General features: G+C 37.7%; 1 non-coding gene across 1 annotated transcript; it reads left to right on the top strand.

Moving 5' to 3' along the window:
- The first annotated feature begins 496 nt into the window (after nt 1–496).
- TRNAS-GCU (transfer RNA serine (anticodon GCU)) lies at nt 497–578 on the top strand. The gene has a single exon. It is a non-coding gene; the product is annotated as a tRNA-Ser (tRNA).
- The last annotated feature ends 17,477 nt before the right edge of the window (nt 579–18,055 follow it).

Here is an 18,055-nt window from a genome sequence, read left to right as displayed (position 1 = left end):
TCCATCATCTAATTTTCTAAACTGTTTTACTAGCCATGAAGTAGGATTTGGGATTCGCCAGCTTCTCTGAGGTCGACTCGCTTGGGGCTGGCTCTAGGAACCTGAGTCCCCTGCAGGCTCGGGGACGCGCTGTCGGGCCACGAGGATCCTATAGAGGCGCGGGATGAGGCTACCCCGAACCTGGAGGATGACTGCAAACTCCTGGTCTCCCCAGGTCGGCTGGGCCACGCCCACTCCCGGCCCGAACTTCACCATGATGCGCCTCCAGCCCAGAGCCAGGCAGCCCGAGAAAAGAAACGAAGACCCAGGCAAATGTGTTTCTATCACGTCTCAACCACTTTTATGACTCCTGTGAAAACTAAACCCGTTTTTTCCCCCCATCGCTGTTTTCCCACTCCACTTCCTTGTGTGTCCATGTGGACATCTACCCGAGATGCCCAGTGAGTTCCCAAGTATGAACTGTAAAATAAAGTACTTAGAAGCCAGACTTTGTCCTGACGAGGTGGCCGAGTGGTTAAGGCGATGGACTGCTAATCCATTGTGCTCTGCACGCGTGGGTTCGAATCCCACCCTCGTCGATGAGGTATTTTAGTAAAGAGGGCGGCTCGAAAGGAAAGGAAAGAGGGATATATTTCAACTTCAGCCAATATGCCCAGATTGATGTTAACTTTGAATCGCCCTCGCTAGGAGAAAACTGCTGCCCTCCCTTCCCTACTCCCGAACTATCACTACGGTTTGCGTGGGTTTTCTTCTTTATGGTCGATTGGGTATTGATTGTCAATATTGTGTAAGTGGGGTGCTTCATGTGATTAATCAAGTTCCTTCTGCTAGGCTTCCTTCCAAGTGCTTGCGAAAGGAGGTGGAAGGAAAAAATGAAAGACAAACGGAGCTGGCAAAAAGCGGGCAGAAACTGGAGTTTGGTCATTCCAGTCCGTCCTTTTAGAAATTATTACTCCTATAAGCAGTAAAATAAATTCATCAAAAAAGATAAGGTCAATAGAAAAAAAACAACAGTACAAATACACCAAGGCAGAATTTCGGTTACTTAGATTTTCAAGAACAAATCTACCTACTGAAATTGGTGAAATGTATAGCATTGAAGAGATGACCACCAGAGTTTTTAAAAGGTTAAGAAATTCCGAAGTAAGTTAGTTTCAAGTGACAACCACACAAACCAAAAAATTTACTCTTATAGTGGTCAGATCCTCTTTTCCCGATCTTGGGTATATTTGTACGTCCTTTACATGGCCTTCTAACAACAACATAGAAGTAAAAATTCATTTTTTCTGATTAAGAACATCACACACATTTTTCTTTTAAACTCGGTCTTCTTTGTGATAATTTTAACAGCTGCATTATACTCGAAGGAGTTGACATACATACTATAATCTACTTTAGCCATTCTTCTTTGTTTCATTTATTCACCGTTTTTTTTAAGAGAATTAGTGGTACAAAAATTGTTTATAGGTCAACAGTCAAAGGCTGTGAACATCTTATATATAGTAATTAGCCAATTCTGTTTGTTTGTCTTGTTTCTATTTACAATGCAATCACTAATACAAGACAGACCTAGTTTCCCTGAAGACACTTGACAAACTGGAATTATTATTATATATATACTTTATGTTTACATAGAATAGAGTATTTTATGTATTTTAAAATATGCGATAAGTAAATGGTCAGTTTTTCCAAATTTTGTTCTCTAATTAGGTTTTTATCTGCTGTAAACCTATAAGTCCCTAGAATTACTTACTGCAAACATTTCTCCTGTTATGTTTTAAATAGATTTTTAAAATAATTTAGTCATAGAAATTTTTAAAATACACTAAAAGTTAGAGTAATTTATTGTAGTATAAAAATAGCCATGTACTCATCTTAGAGTTTCCATTTCTATCACATTTCTGAAATTTTTTAAATAATGTTTTTTAATATTTAAACTTTTTACTGTAAAATCCATCACACATGCAGAAAAATACATAAAATATACATGCCAACTGACACAGTTCTAAAGCAAGCACCTGTGTCGCTGCGGCATAGATCAAGAAGTAGAACATGGCCAGCATCTAGTACGTGCCGCTTGTGCCCTCTTCCAATCACTGTCTCCCAAGGGTAACTACCAACCTGATTTTTATTTTATGACTTTCTCGCATTTTCGTCATTATTTTATCACCAGGTTTTGCATTCTTAAACACTATTGTTTACCTACCTCTGAACTTTGTATAAATAGAATCCAATGTACTTCTTTTTCTACTTTTTCCATTAGTAATATTCTGTAAGTTTCATATTGTTGCGATAGATGTATTCGATCTATTTCCATTTCTGTAGAGTATGTCAGAGCATGAATATAACTCAACTTATTTATCGTTTGTATTCATTGTCTATTGCTGTGTAGCGAATTACCCCAAAACTTAGTTGCATAAAACAACAACATTTATTATCTTCCAATTTCTGTGGCTTAGGATTCCAGGTGTGGCTTATCTGGGTCCTCTGGCTCAGGGTCCTTCACGTGGCTATAGTCAAAGGTGCGGGCAGGGGCTTCAGCCATCTTAAGTTTAGACTGGGGAAAGATGGTCTTGCAAGATCACTGTGATGGTTGTTGGCAGGATTCATTTTCCCCTAGGCTGTTAGATTGAAGACCTAAATCCTTGCAAGCTGTTGTCTGAAGGCCACTCTCAGTTTCTTGCCATTCGGATTCTCCACAGGACATCTCACAACACAGTGGCTTGCTTCATCAGAGCAAGCAAGTGAGAAGAGCCAGGGAGAGTGTGAGCAAGACAGAACTCACAATCTTTTATAACCTAATTTTGGAAACGACATCCCATCACTTTTGCTATATTCTGTTCACTGCAAGTGATTCAGTAGATCCAGGTCATGCTCAAGGGGATGAGATTACCAAGGGCATGAATAATGAGAACTGGGAATCACTGGGGGCCATCTTAGAAGCTGACTACCACACCGTTGACAATGTTGATGAATATTTGTGCTTCCCTCTTTCACTATTATAAATTATACTCCTAGGACCATTCTTGTACATTTCTTGTCATGCACACATTTCTGAGTCATAAATTATGGATATGTCTAACTTAATAAAATGGTAACACTTTTCTCTAAAGTGTTTACATTGGTTTATATCCCACTGGCAGCCCACATCCTCACCTCCACATTATATTGTTCTTTGTAATGGTAGTTGTTTGGTGGTTGTACAGTGGTATACCATTGTGTTTAATTTTCTGTGATGGAAATTTCACATATATACAAAGAGAGGAAGAAAAATGTAAAGAACTCATGAGTCCTATGTGCCAATCACCTACTTTCAAATAGTTTTCAGTATTTTGCCAAGAAAGAAAATTCTGACATCATATTGTTCTTGAAAATATTTGTCCCCTCCACCACACACCCCAAAACCGCCCCACAACCACCCCACCAAAAACCACAAACACATTTCCCCCCCAGAAAAAAGAAAATATTTGCCCTGTATCTCTAATGGACAAAGATATTATATATGATTACATCTAACATGATTAGCAATAATTCTTCAATATTGTCAATACCCAGACTCATTCAAATTTCCACTTAAAATCCTTTTCACAGGGTAGTTTGTTCAAATTAATGCCCCAATTTGTGCCTCCATGTGCATCCGTGCACGTTTATAATCTAATCTATCTATTACAAAGTTCTAGGGCAACTTGTCATGTTCATGTCATGTCATCCATGGGTAATTTCATAATCTTTATGTAGATCATTTATTCATCAAAAATTGCAACATGATGAATTTCAAATTTCTTCTGCATATAGTACTTGGAAATGTTCTATGAAGAATAATTTTCCCTCATCAAATATCGTGTTACTCTGAAATACATTTTATATAGAAAAGGCAAGATGAATGCTTGATTCTTACTATTTATTTGACAATTTTCGGAATAATTTGGTGTCCTAGAAAAGGAGAACTTTACGAGTCTTTTTAGTATCATTATAAACATGACTTTTTAAAAATTTTGTACATTTTAGTGTGTCATAGTTATTATTTTTTGTGATACAACATACATACAAAGTTTTGAATAAATTATAAGGGTACAGCTCAATAAATTGTATCATTATACCTGTGTAACCTGTAAAAATTAGATCACTGCTTGTATCTCAAAAGCTGCTGTGTATGCCCTTCCAATCATTAATACTTCACTCCTCCACAAAGGCAACATTTATTCTGATGTCTACTATCATATTGGTGTTTTCTATAATTGAATTTTACAGAAGTATTTCTTACAATAAGTATTTCATGTGCCTAGCTTTTGTACAGTGATATCTTGGTGAAATAGATCCATGTTGTTAACATTCATTGTCATTGTGGTACGCTGTTCCATAGTTTGGATACCCACAATTTATTTATCTATTCTACTGTTGATTGACTTTTTTCCAAATCTTGGCTATTATAAAATACTTTGTTAGAGATTTTTTCTACATATCTTGTAGTACACATCTGCACTGAATCTATATGCAAAAGTGAAATGTTGACTCCAAGGTTATCCATATGCTCAACTAAATTAGATAATTCAAAAGAATTTCTGTAAAGATAGTATCAGCGCAACTGCAGCATACATAAATTTCTGTTGCTTCACATTTTTTCCAAAATTTGATATGGTCAGGTGTTATAATTTTAGTATTTTCATGGCTGTTAATGGGTTCAAATTGCCTGTATATTCTGTAATTACCTGATTACTAATTCAGTTAAGTGCTTTTTTCATATCATCATCACTCTTAGACATTCGTTTTGTGAAGTGCCTCTTCAAATTGCTTGATCATTTTTTGCTTCCCTGTCCTTTTCTTATTGATTTGTAGTAGTCCTTTATATATTTTGTCTACAAGCTCTTTGCTTATTACATGTGTTACAAACACATTCCCTACTCTATAACTTTCTTTTTGAACTTCTTAACCCCCTAATGATAGCTTGATGAACAAAAGATTTTAATTTTAATGAATCCAAATTATATATATACATATATATGCATTTTTGCTTCCTATGTGTTATATATGTACAAATGTTTTACTAGTATTTTTGTTTTGTTTTCAAAATCATCTCTCCCTAGAAATCATAAAGATATTTTCCTTTATTAACATTTGGAGGTTATATTGTTCTACCTTTTATATTTCCATCTACAATGCACTAGAACTAATATTTATTTTTAGTGAAAGGAAAAATCAATCAAAATATCTATTTGTTGATCTATCATATATCTATAGATAAATATAGCCATTTTGGGATTCAAATGACCAAACACCATTTGTTGAAAAGACCATCTTTTCCCCCTTTGCTCTGTCAAATCACCTTTACCATCTACATCAAATGCCCATATATGTGTGGTGCTTTTCAGCTATCTATTCTCTCCATTTGTCAATTATCTAACTTTACAACAATATGCGACTGTCTTATTTACCATTGCTTTGTCATAAGTCTTGACCCCTTGTTCCTCTTTAAGATTTGCCTGTTCTATATTGCCCTTTTGTATTTCCGTATACATTTTAGAGTCATTTTGTAAATTCCTACCAAAAAGAAGGCTGCTGTGCTTTTGGATAATATTGCTTCAATCTACAAATCAATTTGAACGTAATAGACACCTTTAAAGTATTGAATTTTACCATGCACGTTATACCCTTCGGTTACTTATATCTCCTCTAATTTATCTCAATAGTGTCTTATAGAAATGTACCCCATGTTTTACTATGTATGTTGTAGATATTTGTATCTAAATATCTAAATTATATTATTAAACATGGTATATTTAAATATGCTATTATATAGGATGTTATTTTTGAAATTTTTTTTGCTTACTAATACATTTAAAACCAATTTATTTTTATATACCAGTCATAGAAAGCCTGATGTTAGTTCATCATGTGGATATTGATTTGAAGAGAAGCGGGTCTGCCATCAGAAATGCCATATTAGGAAATGTTGACCTCACATCAGGGGATGCAGTATTTGCATGTGTGTACAGGTCATTAGACCATATGGAAAGTTCAGTTTGCAGTGAGGACAATCTCTCATACCAAGGGTGCCAGGAGGAGCATAACTCAAACACTTCACCTCCAAATTCTTCCACACAATTTTAGGGAAAGAAATAGTGGTGAGAGGAACGTAAAACTGAGATGAGACGTTTGTATGTGAAAGAGAAAATATTCCACTGAAACGCACTGTTAATGTACCTTTGAACATTTTGGACAAGAATGAATCTTTAATTTCTGGCATTATGGAGTGGGTGGGTGCTAGAAGGGAAGATTAGTTGCTGTATACAATGAAGGAACCACCTTTGCTCTACACACCTAAGCTTTATTTTCAGTGAATTTGTTGACAGCATTATAAAGCAATCTCTCCATCTCAAGGACTCAATAATCTAGTCACTCCAGGTAGAATTTTCTGTGACATATGCACTTTAATAACTGTAGATACAGGACATGTTTTAATCAGCGGAATTTTACTGCTGCTACAATATGAACACATTGGATCTTGCTCATAGAGATTCTCATTCCCCGAAGTTCACTCCAAACTTCTTGGATCTTTAGCAGAACAAAAATATAGGGGGTTGCTGGCCTCTGGCCCTTATGTCTGTTCTTTCAAGTTATGGCTGAGATTTCTCCTGCACAACTAGTGTGGCTGTCTCATAAATAAACGATCTGTGGCAGTGTTTCTCACTTGAGGGTGATTTTGCCTCATCAGGGAATATTTGGCAATGTCTGGAGACAGCTTTGGTTGTCACAACCAGAGAGGAGCCATCTAGTGGGTAAAGACCAGGCATGATGCCAAACATCCTACAAGGCACAGGACAGCCCCCAACAACAAATAATGTTCCAGCACAAAATGTCATTAATGCTAAGATTGTGAAACCCTGATATATTGTGATAGATATTACTATCTTATAATGTACACACCTGTTATATATATTTATATGTGTATGTATATGTACACAATAGAGAGAGAAAAATACATCATTGGCCACAACTTTACTCTGTCACTTAGATCAATATCCAACTCCTTATGCTGACTCTCAAGACCCTCCATGCTCTTTGCTTAACTTAATACTCCTCATACTGAAGCTTCAGTCTCTCTCACTCATGTCATATGAGTTCCTATCTCAACCCATTTTTGAGGCAATAAGTGCAATAATGGATATAAAATCATTTGTAGACTCTCAAAGACTAGAGAATGGTACTAATTGCTATTGTTTAATATGTGACTCTCAACATTCAGAAATGGACACTCAAGAAGGCATCAAGTGTGGAACAGAGTTTGAAGGTATTGCCAGGACTAGCAGGTTTTGGAATTCAACTGCCTTCATACACACCCACAAAAATCTATATCCATAAAGGAAGCATATCCTTATAGCCAGCAGACTAGAGGAAAATGATGAGAGAAAAAGTATTGGGAACTGCTTTCTTTAGCTCCCCTGATTTGGTTCCTGAGTGTGATGGGGTATAGGAAATGGATGATATTCCCAAGTGTCTGCTTCCCTGACACTGGGGCCTGTTGCTGAGTTGGGAATAGAGTCCATGCCTTTAGGGGAGTTACATACTCTCCTGGAAGATAAATATTAGGTAAGTAATTACAGAATTATTTAATATAATGTTTCTGTGTGCAGTGAAGATCCAGATGAGGCTACGAGTACATAAACAGGAGATACTTAACCTAGGAAGTCAGGAAAAACATCCCAGAATAGGTGGCATCAAAGCCATGAACTGAAGAGCCACAGGGAGACACGAGTATTTAACACATTTTGACCATCATCTGACTGATAATAATTATGTCACTACTCAAGAAGCCTTCATTTTATCAGGGGTTACAAAATTGCAAATTAATTATTTTGACCTAGTGATATATGGGCTAGGAAAAAAGGAGCTACAAATTTTTATGGCTACATAGTATTAGCATTTTTTTAGGAGATTTGTTATAAATAATTAATATTGACTTTTTCAGTTTTACATAATACAAATATTTTCTAGTTGTCATTTGTTTTCTATCCTTGTTATGTTAAACATTTTAAATGTATACATATTAATATTTCTTTCTTGTGTTTTTGATTTAGAATGAAATTCATAAACACAAATGAAAGTTTTCTTACACTTTCATAACACAAAAAATAGTTTTCTATGTTTTTCATCCTGATGAAATTATGCTAACTACTGTTGCATACATCAAGTCTTTTGTATTCACCATTAAGTACACTGTTTCTCTTTTCGTACTTCTTACACAAAAATAAGTCTCAAGTGAAATGTTGGATGATGGACTATACCTGCAAATTACCACCCACAAATCCTGGAGTCTTACATAGGCTGGTGAATTTCCTGCCTTATTTTGATTGGCTTTTTAATGGAAATCCAATCAAAGGAGAAAGTAGTTAAGATGGGTGTGGCAGGATGTGGGTGAAACGTGTGATCTCACCTGTCACAATAAAGAGGGGGGCATCAAATCAGAGCTCTTCACATGCAGCTGGCAGTCTTCAGAGCTGGATTCCTGAGGAGAGCTCCTCAATGTAAGAAGAGAGTTTTAATTCTTGCATTCTTTCTATAACTTATTAGAAATCACTTTGATAAGGGATATGTGTTTACTATCGGGGACATTCATTTTAAAAAAAAATAAAGAAAAGCAATACGTAGATAGTCTGGAAGGTATAGGAATTGTCTCATACCATTTTTTTTTCTAAGATTGGCACCTGAGCTAACATCTGTTGCCAATCTTTTTTTTTTTCTCCCCAGAGCCCTCCAGTACATAGTTGTATATTCTAGTTGTAGGTCCTTCTGATTGTGCTATGTGACCCCGCTTCAGCATGGCTTGATGAGTGGTGCCATGTCGCCGGCGGGATCCAAACCAGAGAAACTCTGGGCCACCTAAGTGGAGTGTGCAAACTGAACCACTCGGCCATGGGGCTGTCCCGGATACCATTTTTTTTTAATAGAATTCCTCTACCTCTTGAATCTTGAGAAAATTTTAGAGAAAACATTAATAAGAACTCTACAGGAGTCCTCCTTAAAAATATAACTGGCTCTGGGGCCGGCCTCGTGGCCGACTAGTTAGGTTCAGGTGCTCTGCTTCCACGGCCCAGGGTTTTGCTGGTTTGGATACTAGGCGCGGACATGGCACCGTTCATCAGGCCACACTGAGACGGCATCCCACATAGCACAGCCAGAGGGACCTACAACTAGAATGTGCAACTGTGTACTTGGGGGGTTCAGGGAGAAAGAAAAGAAAAAAAAAAAAGATTGGCAACAGATGTTAGCTCAGGTGCCAATCTTAATATATATATATATATATGGCTCTGCCACATCATGGAGCTATTTAAAATTATGTCAAGTATTATTTGTTGGACATGGGCTAAAATGCAAAGTCATAGAAATAGGGACCATATTTCACGGAGCTTAAAATCTTATGAGGCAGTGAGATATTAAGCAAAAAGGATACTAAAGAATGTATAATTACAAATAGAGGTAAGTATTATTTAATTAAAACAAAACTGGCCCTCTTTCAAAGTAGTGTTTTTTTTAATGGACAATATATCCTTCCTTTTCTCAATGAGTATGAATCATATTTCTCTTGCAACCTCCAGTTAGCTTTTTTAACTGCTAAACTTTGGTCTAAGCACTGAGCTCCTGTCCTGACACCTGAACGGCACTAAACCAACTGCAAAAGAATGGAAGAATCCCAAATGGTAATGAGACACTCAGTCTTTTCAATGACATGACCCTCACTGCTGTGTGTTTCTCCTTTCCTACCATCCATGGCTGAAATCCAAAAAGCATTGACCTGTCTCTATTTTGGGGACTACTTTGAGGAGCCCCACTCTGTGACTTGTGAATACAGTGTCCGTCCCAGGTGCCCTGCCTCCTTGGTGATGGAGACATAAGTCCTTCCGTCTGCCTGGAGTGTTTCTAGTTGTCCTAGAAGAAGGAAATCTGGGAAAACCTGGCACCGGGCAATTTGGTCAGTCTCATGAGAGAGCTGAAGCCAGCTCTGAACATGGGCCTGAGAATTCAACCTAGGAAAGTGCACATCTATGGTGAGTAGTCTGACCTCCCACCCACTCCCATCCATATCTTACCCTGCTGTCCTGGGCTGAGAGGAGCTGTCTTGCCTGTTCCCATGAAACCCAGAACATATCTCCACTGATTGTTCTGGGAAATCCCATCACATGTGAAGTGACATGTGGTCTTGAGGTTATAAAATCGGTATAATTTTTTAAAATCCTTTACACTGAAAACTCCTAACTAGCAAGTTTCTCTGAGCAGTGCTGTCCCGTTCAAACATAATGCAAACCACATATGTAATTTTAAATTTTCTAATAGCCATTTTAAGTAAAGAAAACACAAGGAGGATTGATTTAATAATATATTTGACTTAACCCAATATATCCAAAATACTGTAATTTCAGCAGACAGCCCTTTTTCAAATTATTGACTGCATCCTTTTAATCTTTGTAAATCTTTGAAATTGGTTGTACATTTTATACTTACACACATCGCAGTTTAAGCCAAGGACTTCCTATCCACTTGTGGCTACAGTATTGTGCAGTGCAGGTCCAGAGAGTGAGATTTCAATCCAAATTGACCAATGTTCAAATCCAGCTCTAATTCTTAATTTTGTTCTCTGGATATCTCTGCAAGTAACAGTTTCTGTAAGATTTAGTGTCCTCACCTGCTACAATGGCTGTATTAACAAGCCTTACATCATAATGGCAAACATAATAAATATCCAAATTGTAGCTGTCCTAGCGAGGGACCCCCGTATTTGTTGGCATTTATTAATGATGATTTTATACCAAATTAGTGAAAATCATGGCATTTTATATTTCAGTTCATAGTTCATCGTGTAATTGGAATTATTAAATGGTACAGTTAAAAAAGAATTAATGTAATTAGAGACCATCTTCTAATTCAATCAGGTTTACTTGGCAAATGAGAGAACCCAGATTTAGAGCAGAAAGAAATCTGCCCAAATTGGAATGAATATTTCTAACTTACCATGTCCACGATGCTTTATATCAATTATTAATTTTCACCCAGAAAAGATGCCAAGTTCTAGCTTATTTCATCAACCAATACTTATTTTGGGGAATCTTCTATGGGCTAGGCATTTGCAATATAGAAGCAAACAAGCCAGACAAGGCCTCTGTGCTTGGGGAAGCTGAAAGATACTATACCCACTACTGAAAGAGGTCTTCATACCCATTTTTATTGACTTGTAGCTTACACAGAGAATATTAGACTATCACAATTGTACTGATTGATGAGTCATGACCAAGTGACACCACTCCTATAAATTACCTAGAATAAGACTTAGATCATTGTATTTTGTCAGAAATCTTTGGCCCTGCCCTTCTCCACCCACTATCCCTTCCTCATCCCCAGATGTAATCACTACCCCGACTTCTATCACCATACATTCGTTTTGTCTTTTGCCAATTTTATACACTTGGAATTATACTTCAAGAATGATACTGGAGTTGATTTTGTTTTTTGCTAAACTGTTTATTTGTGATATTTATCCATCTTGTTGCATTTAGAAATATTTCATTCATTTTCTTTGCTCTATGAAATTCCATTGTTAAAATATACCTCAATTTAAATACCCTTCCACTGTTGATGGACATCTGGGTTGTTAACTATTTGAAGCTATTATGGATAATGCTGCTCTATACATTCTTGTACTTGACTTTCTGTGACATGTGCATGAGTTAAATTATGGAATTGCTGGTTTGTTAGTGTATGCATATGAGCATTTTTACTGGATACCCACAAACAGGTTTCCACTGTGGCCTTTGCATGTTTGAAGCTATTACACAAATGCTGCTCCAAATAAGCATTTTTGTCCTTTTGGAGGCCATGTGCATGCAGTTATTTGAGCTTTTGAGTTATAGATCATATATCTGTTTAGTGTTAGTAGATGCTGAAGAACAGGTTTTCAACGTGTTTGTTCCAGTTTTCCCACACCCTCAGTGCATAAGAATCCCTGTTGTTTTACTTCCTACCATCACTTGGTGTTGTCACCTGGGATATCTTATAAAAATTTCCCTGTTTCTCATTTCACTTTCAATATACATTTCCTTTTGAATGGAAATTTTTAAGATGACATAGAGGAGTCATTTTCAATTTTTTTTTTCTCTATTTGTATACAATTAACGCAGCAGTCTTGCAGGGCTGTGTCTTTTATCAATTTCTATATGAGTTTCTCTTGTTTTCGAAATTTTGTTCTTCATTGATTTATTGTGTGTCTTTTGGACAGTTCCAGGTGGCTGTAAATAGAATAGCTTTATATAACATGTGATATTTTTAGTGCAATTCCTTAAACTTTTTTTCATATTGTGTTGATCTTGAGGTTTCTAGACACCTTCCTTTTCCAGATCAGTTTTACATTATTCTTCTCAGTTGCCAAAAAAGAAAATGCTGATATTTTGATAGGCATACAGTTGGTTCTATTAATTAAACTGAGGAGAAATTACCTCTTTAAAATATTGCCTTTCAATCTTCAACCATAATATATACCTTTATTTTTTTCAGGTATTTTAGATTTTTCATTGTACTATTTTAGTGTTTTCTGTGAAAAAGATCTTGGCCACCATTATTAGACATTTCCCTAATTATCATTATTTTCCATCTATTCCAGATGATAGGAATTTCATTTACATTTCAAAATATTCATATAAAGAAATAAGATTGATATTTGTATGTTGTTTTGTATCCAGTAACCTCTCTAAATTTATTAATTCTGACATTCTCTCTAGAGTTATGTATGCATTGTATGCATAAGAAAACAACATCATTTGGAAACAGGAACAGTGTCATTTCTTATCGTTTACCACAATTGTAAATCTTTCCTTCTTTTTCCCACAGTTACCATGGCAGAAAAACTCAGAAGAGAATTGACATGTCCCATTCACCTGAACTACTTCAAAGTCCCTTTTTGATGTTCTAAACACACAATTTTTGTGTCACTTGTCTCAGGCATTTGGAGAGGGAGAACCAGGATGGCTTTTTCACTTGTCCTCAATGTCTCGACGTCAGTCATATCCAAAGGATCCCGAGTAACTTGGCCCTGGGGAGGCTGGTGGCTGAGATCAAAGTGATGATGCCCATGCTGAGCATGTTCTGCCGGATGCTGGATGTGAGTACCCCATCCCAGCTCCTAAAAGGGAATGGGCATCTTCCATTATTTTTGCCTAGGAAGGGAGGGATCATTGTTCTAACTTAAAGGGCTGGGTAAATTTTGAGAGAAGCTACAGGAAAAATATTTGAGGCTGCTGCTATGTATATATCACTTCCTCATATGACACATGGAATTGTAGCTCACTACATTTCTCTGCATAAGAGGAAGTTGGTCACCTAAAAATGGGAGTGCATTTGTAGCTTAGATGCAGCTAAGATTATCAACATCATACTCATCACAAATCAACCCTTACTCTGGACTGGGGATTTGTAGCTAGAGAAGGGAGTTTGGAAATGAGAGACTAGTGCCTTTGCTACAATGTTTGAGCCTGTTACCTGTTTCAGTACCTAAGGTTCACAGTTTCAGTTCCTAGTTTTAGTGCTTGGTTCAGTGAGTCAGGTTGATTTGGCAGAATTGGCGAATGTTTCTACAAAAAGTGTTAATTCAACCAGAAACCATTTGCCTGAATGTCTGATACAGCTCCTTGTAAAGAATCTTCAGCAGGTAGTAAATATTTAATTGAGTCCAGGCCTTAAAAATCTTGGCTACTGGTGAACATAAAATTGAACTGGACTTAACATGAAATAGGGATTAAAACAGAGACTTTGAAGCTGCTTCACCTGGCTTTTAAGTCTCTGCAACAGTAACTCCTTGTATGACCTTGAGCTCTTTCCACAATCTCTATCCTTCAGGTTCCTCATCTGTAAATGAGGATAAGCAGAAAAGATTTTTTTCAAAACTAAGTGTGTTATTATCTATAAAATTCTTGGTACAATGACTGGAACTAATGATAAATTTTTAATGTTATTTTACTCTTATTAGGGTCATTATTAAACTGTTTTATTCTTTGCTTTATTCTATATATCATATTATTATCCTTTCACTGTGATTATGAGTCTGGATCCAGCTATAGCCAATGACTTCCTCACATTCTCTCAAGACCTGCAGAGCGTCAGATGTAGGTTCATGTAGATGAGACTAGAGAATGCAGACATCACCTCTGCTGCTTGTGTCCTGGGGTCTTCCTGCTTCACCTGGAACAGCAGAATGGGCTGTGGTGTTTGCAGTGTGCCTGCATGTCATCAAGGACCTTTCCTGGTACCTTCAGATCTGGGGTTCTAGGTAGTGAGCCTCAGGGGAGGATGTGAAGTTACTGCCAGCACAGAAACTAGGACTCTTCCCCATACAGATCCAAATTTGCATAAAGTAGAGATTTTCCTGGACTGTGATCTGAAAACCCTCCCACTTTTCAATGCCTCTGATGGTTTCCCTCAATTTGCTTTCATAAATGTGTCTACCTCAGATCCACTCTTCTGCCCTGGGACCCCAAAAGAGGGTGAGAACTTGCAACTCATGAAGATCTGTGCCAAAGAAACTACAGATGTTGCAATTTGACCACAGTTCTGTCAAAGACAGGTGATCTCTGTCCAAAAAGAAAAGCTTATTAGATGGAACTGCTGTATCACACACTCCTGATTTCCTCCGATATTACCAGCTATTTATAATGTTGAGAAAACTATCCAATTTGTTTTTCTGATGAGGCGGCCTTGAGATAAGAATTGCAAAAATAAATCATTGGCTTTAAAACCTGACAATTCTAAATACTAGGCTTTGCTCAAAATGGAGTTGAACCAGACTCCAGAGGCCCACTGGTCAAGGGTGGGTTTTGTTTCCTTTTCTGGCATCTTTCCAAGAGCCCACATTCAGGATTCTGCTTGAGGATGGAACCGAGAACCTGTTACTGAAGAGTGCTTGGGTTGGCTATTCCCAGACTCTCCCCTTGAAGACTTGCTAAGAAAGATGTCCTGTGTAAGAGCATAGGGCACATGGGGAGGAGGATCATGGGCTCGAGACATTAAGGGGAACACAGTATCCAAGGGTTTGGTAGGAGAGATAGAGGGAAAGTCTGGGAAGAATGACTTTTGGGACCCCATCTGGGCCTGACTTTAAAAGAATTGAAAGCTGAATCATAAGGAGACAATAAAGAAATATTTTATCCCCTTTTGAGATTAAAGCTGTGTTCTTTGTGGTAATGAACACTATATACATGTTCTTCACTCGACCACGTTGCTGCTAACGTACCCCTAACTGAAAAGATGTCCTCTTTCTCTCAGGTTCTCGTATTTATTAATGTTCTTGGCCTGCTAGGAAGTGGCATCCTTACTAAGCAGACGGTTAGGATCTCATAAGCCACAGAGCAGACATCGGGCAAGTTTTCTTGGGAGGATTTTGCAGACATTTCCACATGTGAACCAGAGTTCTTGTCCCTCACTTGTGGGCTTCTCATACCTAATTTAAAAAGGTACATTGCAAATTTATTTTATCCTATTATATTTTTAGTATGACTAAAGAATTGAATTTTTACTTTTGTTTTTTAAAAAATAGCTATATTAAAATATAATTGGCATATGATAAACTGCATATATTTAATGTGTACATTTTAATAAGTTTTAACATATGGATACACATGAAACCATTGCCCCAATCAAGATGGTGAACTTATCCAACACCCCTAAAGTTTCCTTGTCCCCTTTTGTAATGCTTTTCTCCTGCCCTCTCTGTCCTCCATCCCCAAAGGACCACTGATCTGCATTTTGTCACTAGATATTAATTTGCATTTTCCAAAGTTTTGTATAAATAGCATTCAGTGTGTACTCTATTTTGATTGACTCATTTCATTCAGCACAATTATTTTGAGATTTATCCATATTGTGTGGTAGACAGACCCCCATGAGCCCCACATGCTGGTGCCTCAGGCCTTTGTCTGTACTCTCCCCTTGAGTGTGATTTTGACCTCTAACTTGCCAATAGAACATGGCAAAGATGATGGGATCATTTCTGTGATTCTATCCAGTTGTATATGATTCAGTCTTGCTAGCAAACTTAGTGGTTTTCCTTTTACATTTAGGGGTATTTTTTTTCCTCGTGGTTAACCAAGTCCTCTGATAAGTTTTTGAACAGCCTATCTTTTCCTTACTAACCTGATATCTCACCTATCTTATTTCTGCTGGATGAGCAAGGAATGGCATCGACAGCACCCCTCTTCAGTGTTGGTCCTTCAAAGCACAGGGGTGAAATAGAAGCCATGTTGGCTCATGTGGAAAAGTCCTATATGCCAGTGTTGCTCTTCTGGGAGAAATAGAAATCCAGAAAGCAGCACTCTCAGAGAAGGGGGATTTGCAATTTCTTGTTAGCCACAACCCCTGAAGCTGACTAGGCTGCGTGTCTTCCCTCATGAAAGGGTCCTGACTTAGAGAGTAAAATAACTTGAAGTGGCACAATATGTCAATTGCCTTATTTGCTATATAAAAATAAAATGATGCATGTAACAATAAACATTAATGAAAAACATTCATGAAAAGGAAGCAATCAAGAGTTTTAACAAAACCGAAGGTTTTTTGTGGGGGAGAGAAAACTGGGAATTCAACCAGAAGAAGCACTCAGAGAATGGTGGGAAGAGGTGATAATTTGTCTTTGATCTTCTGGTTTATCCAATGAAGGAAGTAAGGAAAATTCTTTGAGATCTCCCATTTGGCTACAGTGGAGCCAAGGAATATTACTGCATTCATTTATTTAGAGATATATTCTGTGTCAAGCACTGTTCTAGAAGCTGGGAAATACAGTAGGGATCAAAATAGACCAAAACAGAAAAATACTCCTCTCAAGGGATTTACAATTCTAGTGGGGAGAGTGGTATGAAGATAATAAGCAAAATAATAAGTAAAATATACAGCATGTCATATCTTGATACATATTATGAAGAAATATAGAGCAGTAAGTAGGAACAGGAAATTCATATGGGGTGGGTCAATTAAAAAGATGACAATCAAAGAAGGCCTCACTGACAGGATGAGTACTAGGTGTTAGGACCTCAATGTCTCTCCTTACAAGGAATGGAGCTCCCATCCCAGGAAGGGAACAGGAAATCAGCCACCCCACAGTTGTCCTGACATGGCTCAGCCCCTGGCAGGTCCTCGAAGAGGCCCACTGAGACCATTCTTCTCCAAGATGATCATCAGGCTTATTTTCAGGGAAGATGCTGCCTTTCTGGGGTTCCCAGTGTAGGAGCAGATTTGGCCTTGGGTTACTCTCCTCAGGTCACTAGCTCGGGTGCACCTGTTGAGAAGTTCCAGCCACTCTACTTACTAACGGGAAAGGGTTCAAGCTAGGTAATGAGAAAAGCAAAGGGAAGAACCGTGAAAGGAACATAACCATTGGCCATTTGAGTTAAAGTGGGGCAAAGAGAATCTACATTTATAGATTTGCATTTGTATAAAGAAATTCCAGAAGGTACACAGGAAACTAATAAACATGGTTCTTTGTTATTGACGGGGGAGCTGGGCAGTTAAGGACCGGGTTGGAAGCAGGACTGTTTACTGTATTCTTTATGTGCAGTTATTAAACCCTAGCAATGGCCTGCCTGATAGAAACCATAACACAAAACAAAGTTTTAGTTCATTATCCTAATGGGCCACAAGATGGCGATAGTGCATCTTAAATCCACTCCAGCCTGTGGGATGGAAGGCCGGTGCTGCTGAGTCCTCCGTCGTGCAGACGCCCTCTCTTCTTGTTCCCTCAGTTCAACGCCGGAATTTCTCCCTGCCAACGCTTGATTCCTCTCGGTGCCACCCTTTGTCGACCAAAAGTGAAATATGTTCGTCAGTTGGGCTGGCTTTTGAAAAAACTGTTTTGGTTTATGGGGAGAGGGGGAGGCAGAGAAAGGATTATGGACTTATTGAAGCATATGCAAAAGTACACAGAGTAGAATAACATACCTCCCAGTATCCATCACGCATGCTTCAACAATTGCCCACATCGTGCGCATGTTGTTTCATTACCCATGTCTACCTTGGGCGGGCCGAGGACAGT

Source organism: Equus asinus, chromosome 8 (genome assembly GCF_041296235.1).
Source record: "Equus asinus isolate D_3611 breed Donkey chromosome 8, EquAss-T2T_v2, whole genome shotgun sequence".
Taxonomy (NCBI): Eukaryota; Metazoa; Chordata; class Mammalia; order Perissodactyla; family Equidae; genus Equus; species Equus asinus.
Note: the sequence above shows the minus strand (reverse complement) of the source record. Positions and strands in the feature narration are given on the sequence as shown.